The following is a 17,589-nucleotide window of genomic DNA, read 5'->3' as shown; positions in this document are numbered from 1 at the left end:
GGGTGGCTGTGTCTTTTTGATTTTAATTTCCCTAAGCTATAGGACCATAAGTGGAAGTGCCCTAGGTTCTGTTGCTTTGTTTTTTAGATGTTTCAGGAAACACCATACACTTCTCCCGAGTGTCTGTTGGCAATTTACATCCCGCCCATCAGCATAACAAGGCTCCCAGTTCTCCATGGCCTGTCCTGCCTTTCTGGATTTTACACTTTTTTCAGATGGCCCTTTTGACCGGGGGGAAGTGAGACTTCATTGTAGTGCAGATTTCCTTTGCAAGCTTGCTTGGTTGGCCAAAAAGGGCGTATGCGTTTTTTCCTGAATATATTCAGGAAAAAACGCATACGCCCTTTTTGGCCAAGTGCATCATTGTGGACGTTCTGCCTCTTTTCCTATGCTTTCAATGCAATTCCAGTCTACCTCCTGAAATCGGTTTCCTGCAATTCTGCCCCGCTTTCAAGTCCTCTTGGCAGCCTTACTTCAGTCTATTTTTGGACGATAGCTGTCATTTATAACTCTGCAGGTTTGTGAATTACAGTGCCCCTGAGCTCCTTTCTTCAACTCGCTTTCTTGTGACCTGGCCGCAACACCGCAGGATGGCTTCAGGCCCTAATCTGGTTCCGGTACGGCACGCTGAGCCTTTGGTTATTTCCTCTTCCTGGTGGGAAATGAGAGTTAAATTTGCCCGTCCAGACACCTCCAGCTAGCCTCTCATTGGTTCTCGCTATTCCTGTTCATCTTCCGCAGAAATTGCAAACTGGGCCAAACAGGAGGTTAAAGGCGCTGACTCTCCAAGTGGGGAGAGTGTTAGTAAAGCGTCTGGAATGTTGCACCCGAGTACCAGGGGAGGAAAACTGAGACATATTTGAACACGTCTCCTGATCACATGGTTGATCATACTTGGGTTCCACATGCATGTTTTAGCTGAAGGAAGAATACCTTAAACCTGGAGAGTTGAGACCCGTGGAATGGGAACCATGCAATATGACTTCAAAGGGTCTTCATTTGCTCACCGAACCTCTCCAATCCTATCACTGCTGCGTTTATGCCCCTGTACACATGCTTGATTCTCTTTCGGAGACATAGCAATCCATAGGTTTTAAGATACTTACTAGTCAGGTACATTCTTAGGCGTTTAATATGCGGTGTTGAGTCCATTTCGTTGAGCAAGGAGTAGCTCTTGTCTATTCCATATTTGACTTAAGGAACTTTATCTGTGCTCATTTCAATCTCTGGTTTTATGCAGCACCCCAACTCACCTTTACCCTTAAGCAAGCATAAGTTGGTTTTCTAAATTTGAGACCCTGTTCTGTTCTGTAATTCAGTTCCTGTGTAGCCAAGTTTACATTCCGTGTATTACTGATATCTTATGATGTTTCATTTTCTGTGTGACTTATTTCAGTTAGAATCATCATACCTGCATCCACTCATTGTGATGCTAAGGGCCTGATGACACAGATTTCATTGCTGAGTGATATTGCTTTGTAAGTAAATACCACAACTTCTTTATCCATTTTTCACTTTCTGCGATTTTGAACTTGTACTGTAAACGAGGTTCTTGTAAACAGAGGCGTCCCAAACTTTGGGGTGGCTGTGTCTTTTTGATTTTAATTTCCCTAAGCTATAGGACCATAAGTGGTAGTGCCCTAGGCTCTGTTGCTTTGTTTTTTAGATGTTTCAGGAAACACCATACACTTCTCCCGAGTGTCTGTTGGCAATTTACATCCCGCCCATCAGCATAACAAGGCTCCCAGTAATCCATGGCCTGTCCTGCCTTTCTGGATTTTACACTTTTTTCTGATGGCCCTTTTGACTGGGGGGAAGTGAGACTTCATTGTAGTGCAGATTTCCTTTGCAAGCTTGCTTGGTTGGCCAAAAAGGGCGTATGCGTTTTTTCCTGAATATATTCAGGAAAAAACGCATACGCCCTTTTTGGCCAAGTGCATCATTGTGGACGTTCTGCCTCTTTTCCTATGCTTTCAATGCAATTCCAGTCTACCTCCTGAAATCGGTTTCCTGCAATTCTGCCCCGCTTTCAAGTCCTCTTGGCAGCCTTACTTCAGTATATTTTTGGACGATAGCTGTCATTTATAACTCTGCAGGTTTGTGAATTACAGTGCCCCTGAGCTCCTTTCTTCAACTCGCTTTCTTTTGAGCTGGCCGCAACACCGCAGGATGGCTTCAGGCCCTAATCTGGTTCCGGTACGGCACGCTGAACCTTTGGTTATTTCCTCTTCCTGGTGGGAAATGAGAGTTAAATTTGCCCGTCCAGACACCTCCAGCTAGCCTCTCATTGGTTCTCGCTATTCCTGTTCATCTTCCGCAGAAATTGCAAACTGGGCCAAACAGGAGGTTAAAGGCGCTGACTCTCCAAGTGGGGAGAGTGTTAGTAAAGCGTCTGGAATGTTGCACCCGAGTACCAGGGGAGGAAAACTGAGACATATTTGAACACGTCTCCCGTTCACATGGTTGATCATACTTGGGTTCCACATGCATGTTTTAGCTGAAGGAAGAATACCTAAAACCTGGAGAGTTGAGACCCGTGGAATGGGTACCATGCAATATAACTTCAAAGGGTCTTCATTTGCTCACCGAACCTCTCCAATCCTATCACTGCTGCGTTTATGCCCCTGTACACATGCTTGATTCTCTTTCGGAGACATAGCAATCCATAGGTTTTAAGATACTTACTAGTCAGGTACATTCTTAGGCGTTTAATATGCGGTGTTGAGTCCATTTCGTTGAGCAAGGAGTAGCTCTTGTCTATTCCATATTTGACTTAAGGAACTTTATCTGTGCTCATTTCAATCTCTGGTTTTATGCAGCACCCCAACTCACCTTTACCCTTAAGCAAGCATAAGATGGTTTTCTAAATTTGAGACACTGTTGTGTTCTGTAATTCAGTTCCTGTGTAGCCAAGTTTACATTCCATGTATTACTGATATCTTATGATGTTTCATTTTCTGTGTGACTTATTTCAGTTAGAATCATCATACCTGAATCCACTCATTGTGCTGCTAAGGGCCTGATGACACAGATTTCATTGCTGAGTGATATTGCTTTGTAAGTAAATACCACAACTTCTTTATCCATTTTTCACTTTCTGCGATGTTGAACTTGTACTGTAAACGAGGTTCTTGTAAACAGAGCCGTTCCAAACTTTGGGGTGGCTGTGTCTTTTTGATTTTAATTTCCCTAAGCTATAGGACCATAAGTGGAAGTGCCCTAGGTTCTGTTGCTTTGTTTTTTAGATGTTTCAGGAAACACCATACACTTCTCCCGAGTGGTTGTTGGCAATTTACATCCCTCCCATCAGCATAACAAGGCTCCCAGTTCTCCATGGCCTGTCCTGCCTTTCTGGATTTTACACTTTTTTCAGATGGCCCTTTTGACCGGGAGGAAGTGAGACTTCATTGTAGTGCAGATTTCCTTTGCAAGCTTGCTTGGTTGGCCAAAAAGGACGTATGCGTTTTTTCCTGAATATATTCAGGAAAAAACGCATACGCCCTTTTTGGCCAAGTGCATCATTGTGGACGTTCTGCCTCTTTTCCTATGCTTTCAATGTAATTCCAGTCTACCTCCTGAAATCGGTTTCCTGCAATTCTGCCCCGCTTTCAAGTCCTCTTGGCAGCCTTACTTCAGTATATTTTTGGACAATAGCTGTCATTTATAACTCTGCAGGTTTGTGAATTACAGTGCCCCTGAGCTCCTTTCTTCAACTCGCTTTCTTTTGAGCTGGCCGCAACACCGCAGGATGGCTTCAGGCCTTAATCTGGTTCCGGTACGGCACGCTGAGCCTTTGGTTATTTCCTCTTCCTGGTGGGAAATGAGAGTTAAATTTGCCCGTCCAGACACCTCCAGCTAGCCTCTCATTGGTTCTCGCTATTCCTGTTCATCTTCCGCAGAAATTGCAAACTGGGCCAAACAGGAGGTTAAAGGCGCTGACTCTCCAAGTGGGGAGAGTGTTAGTAAAGCGTCTGGAATGTTGCACCCGAGTACCAGGGGAGGAAAACTGAGACATATTTGAACACGTCTCCCGTTCACATGGTTGATCATACTTGGGTTCCACATGCATGTTTTAGCTGAAGGAAGAATACCTTAAACCTGGAGAGTTGAGACCCGTGGAATGGGTACCATGCAATATGACTTCAAAGGGTCTTCATTTGCTCACCGAACCTCTCCAATCCTATCACTGCTGCGTTTATGCCCCTGTACACATGCTTGATTCTCTTTCGGAGACATAGCAATCCATAGGTTTTAAGATACTTACTAGTCAGGTACATTCTTAGGCGTTTAATATGCGGTGTTGAGTCCATTTCGTTGAGCAAGGAGTAGCTCTTGTCTATTCCATATTTGGCTTAAGGAACTTTATCTGTGCTCATTTCAATCTCTGGTTTTATGCAGCACCCCAACTCACCTTTCCCCTTAAGCAAGCATAAGTTGGTTTTCTAAATTTGAGACCCTGTTGTGTTTTGGAATGCAGTTCCTGTGTAGCCAAGTTTACATTCCGTGTATTAGTGATATCCTATGATGTTTCTTTTTCTGTGTGACTTATTTCAGTTAGAATCATCGTACCTGAATCCACTCATTATGCTGCTACGGGCCTGATGACATAGATTTCATTGCTGAGTGATACTGCATTGTACGTAAGTACCACAAGTTCTTTATCCATTTTTCACTTTCTGTGATATTGAACTTGTACGGTAAACAAGGTTCTTGTAAACTGAGGCGTCCCAAACTTTGGGGTGGCTGTGTCTTTTTGATTTTAATTTCCCTAAGCTATAGGACCATAAGTGGAAGTGCCCTAGGCTCTGTTGCTTTGTTTTTTAGATGTTTCAGGAAACACCATACACTTCTCCCGAGTGGTTGTTGGCAATTTACATCCCGGCCATCAGCATAACAAGGCTCCCAGTTCTCCATGGCCTGTCCTGCCTTTCTGGATTTTACACTTTTTTCAGATGGCCCTTTTGACCGGGGGGAAGTGAGACTTCATTGTAGTGCAGATTTCCTTTGCAAGCTTGCTTGGTTGGCCAAAAAGGGCGTATGCGTTTTTTCCTGAATATATTGAGGAAAAAACGCATACACCCTTTTTGGCCAAGAGCATCATTGTGGACGTTCTGCCTCTTTTCCTATGCTTTCAATGCAATTCCAGTCTACCTCCTGAAATCGGTTTCCTGCAATTCTGCCCCGCTTTCAAGTCCTCTTGGCAGCCTTACTTCAGTCTATTTTTGGACGATAGCTGTCATTTATAACTCTGCAGGTTTGTGAATTACAGTGCCCCTGAGCTCCTTTCTTCAACTCGGTTTCTTTTGAGGTGGCCGCAACACCGCAGGATGGCTTCAGGCCCTAATCTGGTTCCGGCACGGCACGCTGAGCCTTTGGTTATTTCCTCTTCCTGGTGGGAAATGAGAGTTAAATTTGCCCGTCCAGACACCTCCAGCTAGTCTCTCATTGGTTCTCGCTATTCCTGTTCATCTTCCGCAGAAATTGCAAACTGGGCCAAACAGGAGGTTAAAGGCGCTGACTCTCCAAGTGGGGAGAGTGTTAGTAAAGCGTCTGGAATGTTGCACCCGAGTACCAGGGGAGGAAAACTGAGACATATTTGAACACGTCTCCGGTTCACATGGTTGATCATACTCTGGGTTCCACATGCATGTTTTAGCTGAAGGAAGAATACCTTAAACCTGGAGAGTTAAGACCCGTGTAATGGGTACCATGCAATATGACTTCAAAGGGTCTTCATTTGCTCACCGAACCTCTCCAATCCTATCAGTGCTGCGTTTATGCCCCTGTACACATGCTTGATTCTCTTTCGGAGACATAGCAATCCATAGGTTTTAAGATACTTACTAGTCAGGTACATTCTTAGGCGTTTAATATGCGGTGTTGAGTCCATTTCGTTGAGCAAGGAGTAGCTCTTGTCTATTCCATATTTGACTTAAGGAACTTTATCTGTGCTCATTTCAATCTCTGGTTTTATGCAGCACCCCAACTCACCTTTACCCTTAAGCAAGCATAAGTTGGTTTTCTAAATTTGAGACCCTGTTCTGTTCTGTAATTCATTTCCTGTGTAGCCAAGTTTACATTCCGTGTATTACTGATATCTTATGATGTTTCTTTTTCTGTGTGACTTACTTCAGTTAGAATCATCATACCTGAATCCACTCATTGTGCTGCTAAGGGCCTGATGACACAGATTTCATTGCTGAGTGATATTGCTTTGTAAGTAAATACCACAACTTCTTTATCCATTTTTCACTTTCTGCGATGTTGAACTTGTACTGTAACGAGGTTCTTGTAAACAGAGCCGTCCCAAACTTTGGGGTGGCTGTGTCTTTTTGATTTTAATTTCCCTAAGCTATAGGACCATAAGTGGCAGTGCCCTAGGCTCTGTTGCTTTGTTTTTTAGATGTTTCAGGAAACACCATACACTTCTCCCCAGTGGTTGTTGGCAATTTACATCCCGCCCATCAGCATAACAAGGCTCCCAGTTCTCCATGGCCTGTCCTGCCTTTCTGGATTTTACACTTTTTTCAGATGGCCCTTTTGACCGGGGGGAAGTGAGACTTCATTGTAGTGCAGATTTCCTTTGCAAGCTTGCTGGGTTGGCCAAAAAGGGCGTATGCGTTTTTTCCTGAATATATTCAGGAAAAAACGCATACGCCCTTTTTGGCCAAGTGCATCATTGTGGACGTTCTGCCTCTTTTCCTATGCTTTCAATGCAATTCCAGTCTACCTCCTGAAATCGGTTTCCTGCAATGCTGCCCCGCTTTCAAGTCCTCTTGGCAGCCTTACTTGAGTCTATTTTTGGAAGATAGCTGTCATTTATAACTCTGCAGGTTTGTGAATTACAGTGCCCCTGAGCTCCTTTCTTCAACTCGCTTTCTTGTGAGCTGGCCGCAACACCGCAGGATGGCTTCAGGCCCTAATCTGGTTCCGGCACGGCACGCTGAGCCTTTGGTTAATTCCTCTTCCTGGTGGGAAATGAGAGTTAAATTTGCCCGTCCAGACACCTCCAGCTAGTCTCTCATTGGTTCTCGCTATTCCTGTTCATCTTCCGCAGAAATTGCAAACTGGGCCAAACAGGAGGTTAAAGGGACTGACTCTCCAAGTCGGGAGAGTGTTAGTAAAGCGTCTGGAATGTTGCACCCGAGTACCAGGGGAGGAAAACTGAGACATATTTGAACACATCTCCCGATCACATGGTTGATCATACTCTGGGTTCCACATGCATGTTTTAGCTGAAGGAAGAATACCTAAAACCTGGGTAGTTGAAACCCGTGGAATGGGTACCATGCAATATGACTTCAAAGGGTCTTCATTTGCTCACCGAACCTCTCCAATCCTATCACTGCTGCGTTTATGCCCCTGTACACATGCTTGATTCTCTTTCGGAGACATAGCAATCCATAGGTTTTAAGATACTTACTAGTCAGGTACATTCTTAGGCGTTTAATATGCGGTGTTGAGTCCATTTCGTTGAGCAAGGAGTAGCTCTTGTCTATTCCATATTTGGCTTTAGGAACTTTATCTGTGCTCATTTCAATCTCTGGTTTTATGCAGCACCCCAACTCACCTTTACCCTTAAGCAAGCATAAGTTGGTTTTCTAAATTTGAGACCCTGTTCTGTTCTGTAATTCAGTTCCTTTGTAGCCAAGTTTACATTCCGTGTATTACTGATATCTTATGATGTTTCTTTTTCTGTGTGACTTACTTCAGTTAGAATCATCATACCTGAATCCACTCATTGTGCTGCTATGGGCCTGATGACACAGATTTCATTGCTGAGTGATATTGCTTTGTAAGTAAATACCACAACTTCTTTATCCATTTTTCACTTTCTGCGATGTTGAACTTGTACTGTAAATGAGGTTGTTGTAAACAGAGCCGTTCCAAATTTTGGGGTGGCTGTGTCTTTTTGATTTTAATTTCCCTAAGCTATAGGACCATAAGTGGAAGTGCCCTAGGCTCTGTTGCTTTGTTTTTTAGATGTTTCAGGAAACACCATACACTTCTCCCGAGTGGTTGTTGGCAATTTACATCCCGCCCATCAGCATAACAAGGCTCCCAGTTCTCCATGGCCTGTCCTGCCTTTCTGGATTTTACACTTTTTTCAGATGGCCCTTTTGACCAGAGGGAAGTGAGACTTCATTGTAGTGCAGATTTCCTTTGCAAGTTTGCTTGGTTGGCCAAAAAGCGCGTATGCGTTTTTTCCTGAATATATTCAGGAAAAAACGCATACGCCCTTTTTGGCCAAGTGCATCATTGTGGACGTTCTGCCTCTTTTCCTATGCTTTCAATGCAATTCCAGTCTACCTCCTGAAATCGGTTTCCTGCAATTCTGCCCCGCTTTCAAGTCCTCTTGGCAGCCTTACTTCAGTATATTTTTGGACGATAGCTGTCATTTATAACTCTGCAGGTTTGTGAATTACAGTGCCCCTGAGCTCCTTTCTTCAACTCGCTTTCTTGTGAGCTGGCCGCAACACCGCAGGATGGCTTCAGGCCCTTATCTGGTTCTGGCACAGCACGCTGAGCCTTTGGTTATTTCCTCTTCCTGGTGGGAAATGAGAGTTAAATTTGCCCGTCCAGACACCTCCAGCTAGTCTCTCATTGGTTCTCGCTATTCCTGTTCATCTTCCGCAGAAATTGCAAACTGGGCCAAAGAGGAGGTTAAAGGCGCTGACTCTCCAAGTCGGGAGAGTGTTAGTAAAGCGTCTGGAATGTTGCACCCGAGTACCAGGGTACGAAAACTGAGACATATTTGAACACGTCTCCCGATCACATGGTTGATCATACTCTAGGTTCCACATGCATGTTTTAGCTGAAGGAAGAATACCTTAAACCTGGGTAGTTGAAACCCGTGGAATGGGTACCATGCAATATGACTTCAAAGGGTCTTCATTTGCTCACTGAAACTCTCCAATCCTATCACTGCTGCGTTTATGCCCCTGTACACATGCTTGATTCTCTTTCGGAGACATAGCAATCCATAGGTTTTAAGATACTTACTAGTCAGGTACATTCTTAGGCGTTTAATATGGGGTGTTGAGTCCATTTCATTGAGCAAGGAGTAGCTCTTGTCTATTCCATATTTGGCTTAAGGAACTTTATCTGTGCTCATTTCAATCTCTGGTTTTATGCAGCACCCCAACTCTCCTTTACCCTTAAGCAAGAATAAGTTGGTTTTCTAAATTTGAGACCCTGTTCGGTTCTGTAATTCAGTTCCTTTGTAGCCAAGTTTACATTCCGTGTATTACTGATATCTTATGATGTTTCTTTTTCTGTGTGACTTATTTCAGTTAGAATCATCATACCTGAATCCACTCATTGTGCTGCTAAGGGCCTGATGACACAGATTTCATTGCTGAGTGATATTGCTTTGTAAGTAAATACCACAACTTCTTTATCCATTTTTCACTTTCTGCGATGTTGAACTTGTACTGTAAACGAGGTTCTTGTAAACAGAGCTTTTCCAAACTTTGGGGTGGCTGTGTCTTTTTGATTTTAAATTCCCTAAGCTATAGGACCATAAGTGGAAGTGCCCTAGGCTCTGTTGCTTTGTTTTTTAGATGTTTCAGGAAACACCATACACTTCTCCCGAGTGGTTGTTGGCAATTTACATCCCGCCCATCAGCATAACAAGGCTCCCAGTTCTCCATGGCCTGTCCTGTGTTTCTGGATTTTACACTTTTTTCAGATGGCCCTTTTGACCGGGGGGAAGTGAGACTTCATTGTAGTGCAGATTTCCTTTGCAAGCTTGCTGGGTTGGCCAAAAAGGGCGTATGCGTTTTTTCCTGAATATATTCAGGAAAAAACGCATACGCCCTTTTTGGCCAAGTGCATCATTGTGGACGTTCTGCCTCTTTTCCTATGCTTTCAATGCAATTCCAGTCTACCTCCTGAAATTGGTTTCCTGCAATTCTGCCCCGCTTTCAAGTCCTCTTGGCAGCCTTACTTCAGTCTATTTTTGGACGATAGCTGTCATTTATAACTCTGCAGGTTTGTGAATTACAGTGCCCCTGAGCTCCTTTCTTCAACTCGCTTTCTTGTGAGCTGGCCGCAACACCGCAGGATGGCTTCAGGCCCTAATCTGGTTCCGGCACGGCACGCTGAGCCTTTGGTTAATTCCTCTTCCTGGTGGGAAATGAGAGTTAAATTTGCCCGTTCAGACACCTCCAGCTAGCCTCTCATTGGTTCTCGCTATTCCTGTTCATCTTCCGCAGAAATTGCAAACTGGGCCAAACAGGAGGTTAAAGGGACTGACTCTCCAAGTCGGGAGAGTGTTAGTAAAGTGTCTGGAATGTTGCACCCGAGTACCAGGGTACGAAAACTGAGACATATTTGAACACGTCTCCCGATCACATGGTTGATCATACTCTAGGTTCCACATGCATGTTTTAGCTGAAGGAAGAATACCTTAAACCTGGGTAGTTGAAACCCGTGGAATGGGTACCATGCAATATGACTTCAAAGGGTCTTCATTTGCTCACCGAACCTCTCCAATCCTATCACTGCTGCGTTTATGCCCCTGTACACATGCTTGATTCTCTTTCGGAGACATAGCAATCCATAGGTTTTAAGATACTTACTAGTCAGGTACATTCTTAGGCGTTTAATATGGGGTGTTGAGTCCATTTCGTTGAGCAAGGAGTAGCTCTTGTCTATTCCATATTTGGCTTAAGGAACTTTATCTGTGCTCATTTCAATCTCTGGTTTTATGCAGCACCCCAACTCTCCTTTACCCTTAAGCAAGAATAAGTTGGTTTTCTAAATTTGAGACCCTGTTCTGTTCTGTAATTCAGTTCCTGTGTAGCCAAGTTTACATTCCGTGTATTACTGATATCTTATGATGTTTCTTTTTCTGTGTGACTTATTTCAGTTAGAATCATCATACCTGAATCCACTCATTGTGCTGCTAAGGGCCTGATGACACAGATTTCATTGCTGAGTGATATTGCTTTGTAAGTAAATACCACAACTTCTTTCTCCATTTTTCACTTTCTGCGATGTTGAACTTGTACTGTAAACGAGGTTCTTGTAAACAGAGCCTTTCCAAACTTTGGGGTGGCTGTGTCTTTTTGATTTTAATTTCCCTAAGCTATAGGACCATAAGTGGAAGTGCCCTAGGCTCTGTTGCTTTGTTTTTTAGATGTTTCAGGAAACACCATACACTTCTCCCAAGTGTCTGTTGGCAATTTACATCCCGCCCATCAGCATAACAAGGCTCCCAGTTCTCCATGGCCTGTCCTGCCTTTCTGGAGTTTACACTTTTTTCAGATGGCCCTTTTGACCGGGGGGAAGTGAGACTTCATTGTAGTGCAGATTTCCTTTGCAAGCTTGCTTGGTTGGCCAAAAAGGGCGTATGCGTTTTTCCTGAATATATTCAGGAAAAAACGCATACGCCCTTTTTGGCCAAGTGCATCATTGTGGACGTTCTGCCTCTTTTCCTATGCTTTCAATGCAATTCCAGTCTACCTCCTGAAATCGGTTTCCTGCAATGCTGCCCCGCTTTTAAGTCCTCTTGGCAGCCTTACTTCAGTCTATTTTTGGACGATAGCTGTCATTTATAACTCTGCAGGTTTGTGAATTACAGTGCCCCTGAGCTCCTTTCTTCAACTCGCTTTCTTGTGACCTGGCCGCAACACCGCAGGATGGCTTCAGGCCCTAATCTGGTTCCGGCACGGCACGCTGAGCCTTTGGTTAATTCCTCTTCCTGGTGGGAAATGAGAGTTAAATTTGCCCGTCCAGACACCTCCAGCTAGCCTCTCATTGGTTCTCGCTATTCCTGTTCATCTTCCGCAGAAATTGCAAACTGGGCCAAACAGGAGGTTAAAGGGACTGACTCTCCAAGTCGGGAGAGTGTTAGTAAAGTGTCTGGAATGTTGCACCCGAGTACCAGGGTACGAAAACTGAGACATATTTGAACACGTCTCCCGATCACATGGTTGATCATACTCTGGGTTCCACATGCATGTTTTAGCTGAAGGAAGAATACCTAAAACCTGGGTAGTTGAAACCCGTGGAAAGGTTACCATGCAATATGACTTCAAAGGGTTTTCATTTGCTCACCGAACCTCTCCAATCCTATCACTGCTGCGTTTATGCCCCTGTACACATGCTTGATTCTCTTTCGGAGACATAGCAATCCATAGGTTTTAAGATACTTACTAGTCAGGTACATTCTTAGGCGTTTAATATGCGGTGTTGAGTCCATTTCGTTGAGCAAGGAGTAGCTCTTGTCTATTCCATATTTGGCTTAAGGAACTTTATCTGTGCTCATTTCAATCTCTGGTTTTATGCAGCACCCCAACTCACCTTTCCCCTTAAGCAAGCATAAGTTGGTTTTCTAAATTTGAGACCCTGTTCTGTTCTGTAATTCAGTTCCTGTGTAGCCAAGTTTACATTCCGTGTATTACTGATATCTTAAGATGTTTCTTTTTCTGTGTGACTTACTTCAGTTAGAATCATCATACCTGAATCCACTCATTGTGCTGCTAAGGGCCTGATGACACAGATTTCATTGCTGAGTGATATTGCTTTGTAAGTAAATACCACAACTTCTTTATCCATTTTTCACTTTCTGCGATGTTGAACTTGTACTGTAAACGAGGTTCTTGTAAACAGAGCCGTTTCAAATTTTGGGGTGGCTGTGTCTTTTTGATTTTAATTTCCCTAAGCTATAGGACCATAAGTTGCAGTGCCCTAGGCTCTGTTGCTTTGTTTTTTAGATGTTTCAGGAAACACCATACACTTCTCCCGAGTGTCTGTTGGCAATTTACATCCCGCCCATCAGCATAACAAGGCTCCCAGTTCTCCATGGCCTGTCCTGCCTTTCTGGATTTTACACTTTTTTCAGATGGCCCTTTTGACCAGAGGGAAGTGAGACTTCATTGTAGTGCAGATTTCCTTTGCAAATTTGCTTGGTTGGCCAAAAAGGGCGTATGCGTTTTTTCCTGAATATATTCAGGAAAAAACGCATACGCCCTTTTTGGCCAAGTGCATCATTGTGGACGTTCTGCCTCTTTTCCTATGCTTTCAATGCAATTCCAGTCTACCTCCTGAAATCGGTTTCCTGCAATTCTGCCCCGCTTTCAAGTCCTCTTGGCAGGCTTACTTCAGTATATTTTTGGACGATAGCTGTCATTTATAACTCTGCAGGTTTGTGAATTACAGTGCCCCTGAGCTCCTTTCTTCAACTCGCTTTCTTGTGACCTGGCCGCAACACCGCAGGATGGCTTCAGGCCCTTATCTGGTTCCGGAACGGCACGCTGAGCCTTTGGTTATTTCCTCTTCCTGGTGGGAAATGAGAGTTAAATTTGCCCGTCCAGACACCTCCAGCTAGTCTCTCATTGGTTCTCGCTATTCCTGTTCATCTTCCGCAGAAATTGCAAACTGGGCCAAACAGGAGGTTAAAGGCGCTGACTCTCCAAGTCGGGAGAGTGTTAGTAAAGCGTCTGGAATGTTGCACCTGAGTACCAGAGTACGAAAACTGAGACATATTTGAACACATCTCCCGTTCACACGGATGATCATACTCTTGGTTCCACATGCATGTTTTAGCTGAAGGAAGAATACCTTAAACCTGGGTAGTTGAAACCCGTGGAATGGGTACCATGCAATATGACTTCAAAGGGTCTTCATTTGCTCACCGAACCTCTCCAATCCTATCACTGCTGCGTTTATGCCCCTGTACACATGCTTGATTCTCTTTCGGAGACATAGCAATCCATAGGTTTTAAGATACTTACTAGTCAGGTATATTCTTAGGCGTTTAATATGCGGTGTTGAGTCCATTTCGTTGAGCAAGGAGTAGCTCTTGTCTATTCCATATTTGACTTAAGGAACTTTATCTGTGCTCATTTCAATCTCTGGTTTTATGCAGCACCCCAACTCACCTTTCCCCTTAAGCAAGCATAAGTTGGTTTTCTAAATTTGAGACCCTGTTCTGTTTTGGAATGCAGTTCCTGTGTAGCCAAGTTTACATTCCGTGTATTACTGATATCTTATGATGTTTCTTTTTCCGTGTGACTTATTTCAGTTAGAATCATCGTACCTGAATCCACTCATTATGCTGCTACGGGCCTGATGACATAGATTTCATTGCTGAGTGATACTGCATTGTACGTAAGTACCACAAGTTCCTTATCCATTTTTCACTTTTGTGATATTGAACTTGTACAGTAAACGAGGTTCTTGTAAACGGAGGCGTCCCAAACTTTGGGGTGGCTGTGTCTTTTTGATTTTAATTTCCATAAGCTATAGGACCATAAGTGGAAGTGCCCTAGGCTCTGTTGCTTTGTTTTTTAGATGTTTCAGGAAACACCATACACTTCTCCTGAGTGTCTGTTGGCAATTTACATCCCGCCCATCAGCATAACAAGGCTCCCAGTTCTCCATGGCCTGTCCTGCCTTTTTGGATTTTACACTTTTTTCCGATGGCCCTTTTAACCGGGGAGAAGTGAGACTTCATTGTAGTGCAGATTTCCTTTGCAAGTTTGCTTGGTTGGCCAAAAAGTGCGTATGCGTTTTTTCCTGAATATATTCAGGAAAAAACGCATACGCACTTTTTGGCCAAGTGCATCATTGTGGACGTTCTGCCTCTTTTCCTATGCTTTCAATGCAATTCCAGTCTACCTCCTGAAATCGGTTTCCTGCAATTCTGCCCCGCTTTCAAGTCCTCTTGGCAGCCTTACTTCAGTATATTTTTGGACGATAGCTGTCATTTATAACTCTGCAGGTTTGTGAATTACAGTGCCCCTGAGCTCCTTTCTTCAACTCGCTTTCTTGTGACCTGGCCGCAACACCGCAGGATGTCTTCAGGCCCTAATCTGGTTCTGGCACGGCATGCTGAGCCTTTCGTTAATTCCTCTTCCTGGTGGGAAATGAGAGTTAAATTTGCCCATCCAGACACCTCCAGCTAGTCTCTCATTGATTCTCGCTGTTCCTGTTCATCTTCCGCAGAAATTGCAAACTGGGCCAAACAGGAGGTTAAAGGGACTGACTCTCCAAGTGGGGAGAGTGTTAGTAAGCATCTGGAATGTTGCACCCGAGTACCAGGGGAGGAAAACTGAGACATATTTGAACACGTCTCCCGATCACATGGTTGATCATACTCTAGGTTCCACATGCATGTTTTAGCTGAAGGAAGAATACCTTAAACCTGGGTAGTTGAAACCCGTGGAATGGGTACCATGCAATATGACTTCAAAGGGTCTTCATTTGCTCACGAACCTCTCCAGTCCTATCACTGCTGCGTTTATGCCCCTGTACACATGCTTGATTCTCTTTCGGAGACATAGCAATCCATAGGTTTTAAGATACTTACAAGTCAGGTACATTCTTAGGCGTTTAATATGCGGTGTTGAGTCCATTTCGTTGAGCAAGGAGTAGCTCTTGTCTATTCCATATTTGGCTTAAGGAACTTTATCTGTGCTCATTTCAATCTCTGGTTTTATGCAACACCCCAACTCACCTTTCCCCTTAAGCAAGCATAAGTTGGTTTTCTAAATTTGAGACCCTGTTCTGTTCTGTAATTCAGTTCCTGTGTAGCCAAGTTTACATTCCGTGTATTACTGATATCTTATGATGTTTCTTTTTCTGTGTGACTTATTTCAGTTAGAATCATCATACCTGAATCCACTCTTTGTGATGCTAAGGGCCTGATGACATAGATTTCATTGCTGAGTGATATTGCTTTGTAAGTAAATACCACAACTTCTTTATCCATTTTTCACTTTCTGCGATGTTGAACTTGTACTGTAAACGAGGTTCTTGTAAACAGAGCCGTCCCAAACTTTGGGGTGGCTGTGTCTTTTTGATTTTAATTTCCCTAAGCTATAGGACCATAAGTGGAAGTGCCCTAGGCTCTGTTGCTTTGTTTTTTCGATGTTTCAGGAAACACCATACACTTCTCCCAAGTGTCTGTTGGCAATTTACATCCCGCCCATCAGCATAACAAGGCTCCCAGTTCTCTATGGCCTGTCCTGCCTTTCTGGATTTTACACTTTTTTCAGATGGCCCTTTTGACCGGGGGGAAGTGAGACTTCATTGTAGTGCAGATTTCCTTTGCAAGCTTGCTTGGTTGGCCAAATAGGGCGTATGCGTTTTTTCCTGAATATATTCAGGAAAAAACGCATACGCCCTTTTTGGCCAAGTGCATCATTGTGGACGTTCTGCCTCTTTTCCTATGCTTTCAATGCAATTCCAGTCTACCTCCTGAAATCGGTTTCCTGCAATTCTGCCCCGCTTTCAAGTCCTCTTGGCAGCCTTACTTCAGTCTATTTTTGGACGATAGCTGTCATTTATAACTCTGCAGGTTTGTGAGTTACAGTGCCCCTGAGCTCCTTTCTTCAACTCGTTTTCTTGTGAGCTGGCTGCAACACCGCTGGATGGCTTCAGGCCCTAATCTGGTTCCGGCACGGCATGCTGAGCCTTTGGTTATTTCCTCTTTCTGGTGGGAAATGAGAGTTAAATTTGCCCGTCCAGACACCTCCAGCTAGTCTCTCATTGGTTCTCCCTATTCCTGTTCATCTGTCGCAGAAATTGCAAACGGGGCCAAACAGGAGGTTAAAGGTGCTGACTCTCCAAGTGGGGAGAGTGTTAGTAAAGCGTCTGGAATGTTGCACCCGAGTACCAGGGGAGGAAAACTGAGACATATTTGAACACGTCTCCCGTTCACACGGTTGATCATACTCTGGGTTCCACATGCATGTTTTAGCTGAAGGAAGAATACCTTAAACCTGGAGAGTTGAGACCCGTGTAATGGGTACCATGCAATATGACTTCAAAGGGTCTTCATTTGCTCACCGAACCTCTCCAATCCTATCACTGCTGCGTTTATGCCCCTGTACACACGCTTGATTCTCTTTTGGAGACATAGCAATCCATAGGTTTTAAGATACTTACTAGTCAGGTACATTCTTAGGCGTTTAATATGGGGTGTTGAGTCCATTTCGTTGAGCAAGGAGTAGCTCTTGTCTATTCCATATTTGGCTTAAGGAACTTTATCTGTGCTCATTTCAATCTCTGGTTTTATGCAGCACCCCAACTCACCTTCCCCCTTAAGCAAGCATAAGTTGGTTTTCTAAACTTGAGACACTGTTCTGTTTTGTAATTCAGTTCATGTGTAGCCAAGTTCACATTCTGTGTATTAGTGATACCTTATGATGTTTCTTTTCTGTGTGACTTATTTCAGTTCGAATCATCATACCTGAATCCACTCATTATGCTGTTACGGGCCTGATGACATAGATTTCATTGCTGAGTGATATTGCATTGTACGTAAGTACCACAAGTTCTTTATCCATTTTTCACTTTCTGCGATATTGAACTTGTACTGTAAACGAGGTTCTTGTAAACAGAGCCGTCCCAAACTTTGGGGTGGCTGTGTCTTTTTGATTTTAATTTCCCTAAGCTATAGGACCATAAGTGGAAGTGCCCTAGGTTCTGTTGCTTTGTTTTTTAGATGTTTCAGGAAACACCATACACTTCTCCAGAGTGGCTGTTGGCAATTTACATCCCGCCCATCACCATAAGGAGGCTCCCAGTTCTCCATGGCCTGTCGTGCCTTTATGGATTTTACACTTTTTTCAGATG

The 17,589-nt window shown here is 43.8% G+C and overlaps 1 long non-coding RNA gene across 15 annotated transcripts in view; it reads left to right on the top strand.

The window, feature by feature from the left end:
- LOC307181408 overlaps positions 1–17,589 on the top strand; it is a 1,608,936-nt gene that overhangs the window by 367,874 nt on the left and 1,223,473 nt on the right. Inside the window, exon 4 of one of the 15 annotated variants that reach the window (XR_013826705.1) lies at positions 15,614–15,694. The exons of the other annotated variants lie outside the window; for them this stretch is intronic. This is a non-coding gene — a long non-coding RNA (uncharacterized lncRNA). Of the gene's footprint in view, positions 1–15,613; positions 15,695–17,589 lie in introns of those variants that run through there. 15 annotated transcript variants of the gene reach the window in all.

This window comes from Stenella coeruleoalba (genome assembly GCF_951394435.1).
Source record: "Stenella coeruleoalba genome assembly, contig: scaffold_69, whole genome shotgun sequence".
NCBI classification, from domain to species: Eukaryota; Metazoa; Chordata; class Mammalia; order Artiodactyla; family Delphinidae; genus Stenella; species Stenella coeruleoalba.
This window is presented reverse-complemented; position numbering and strand designations above follow the sequence as displayed.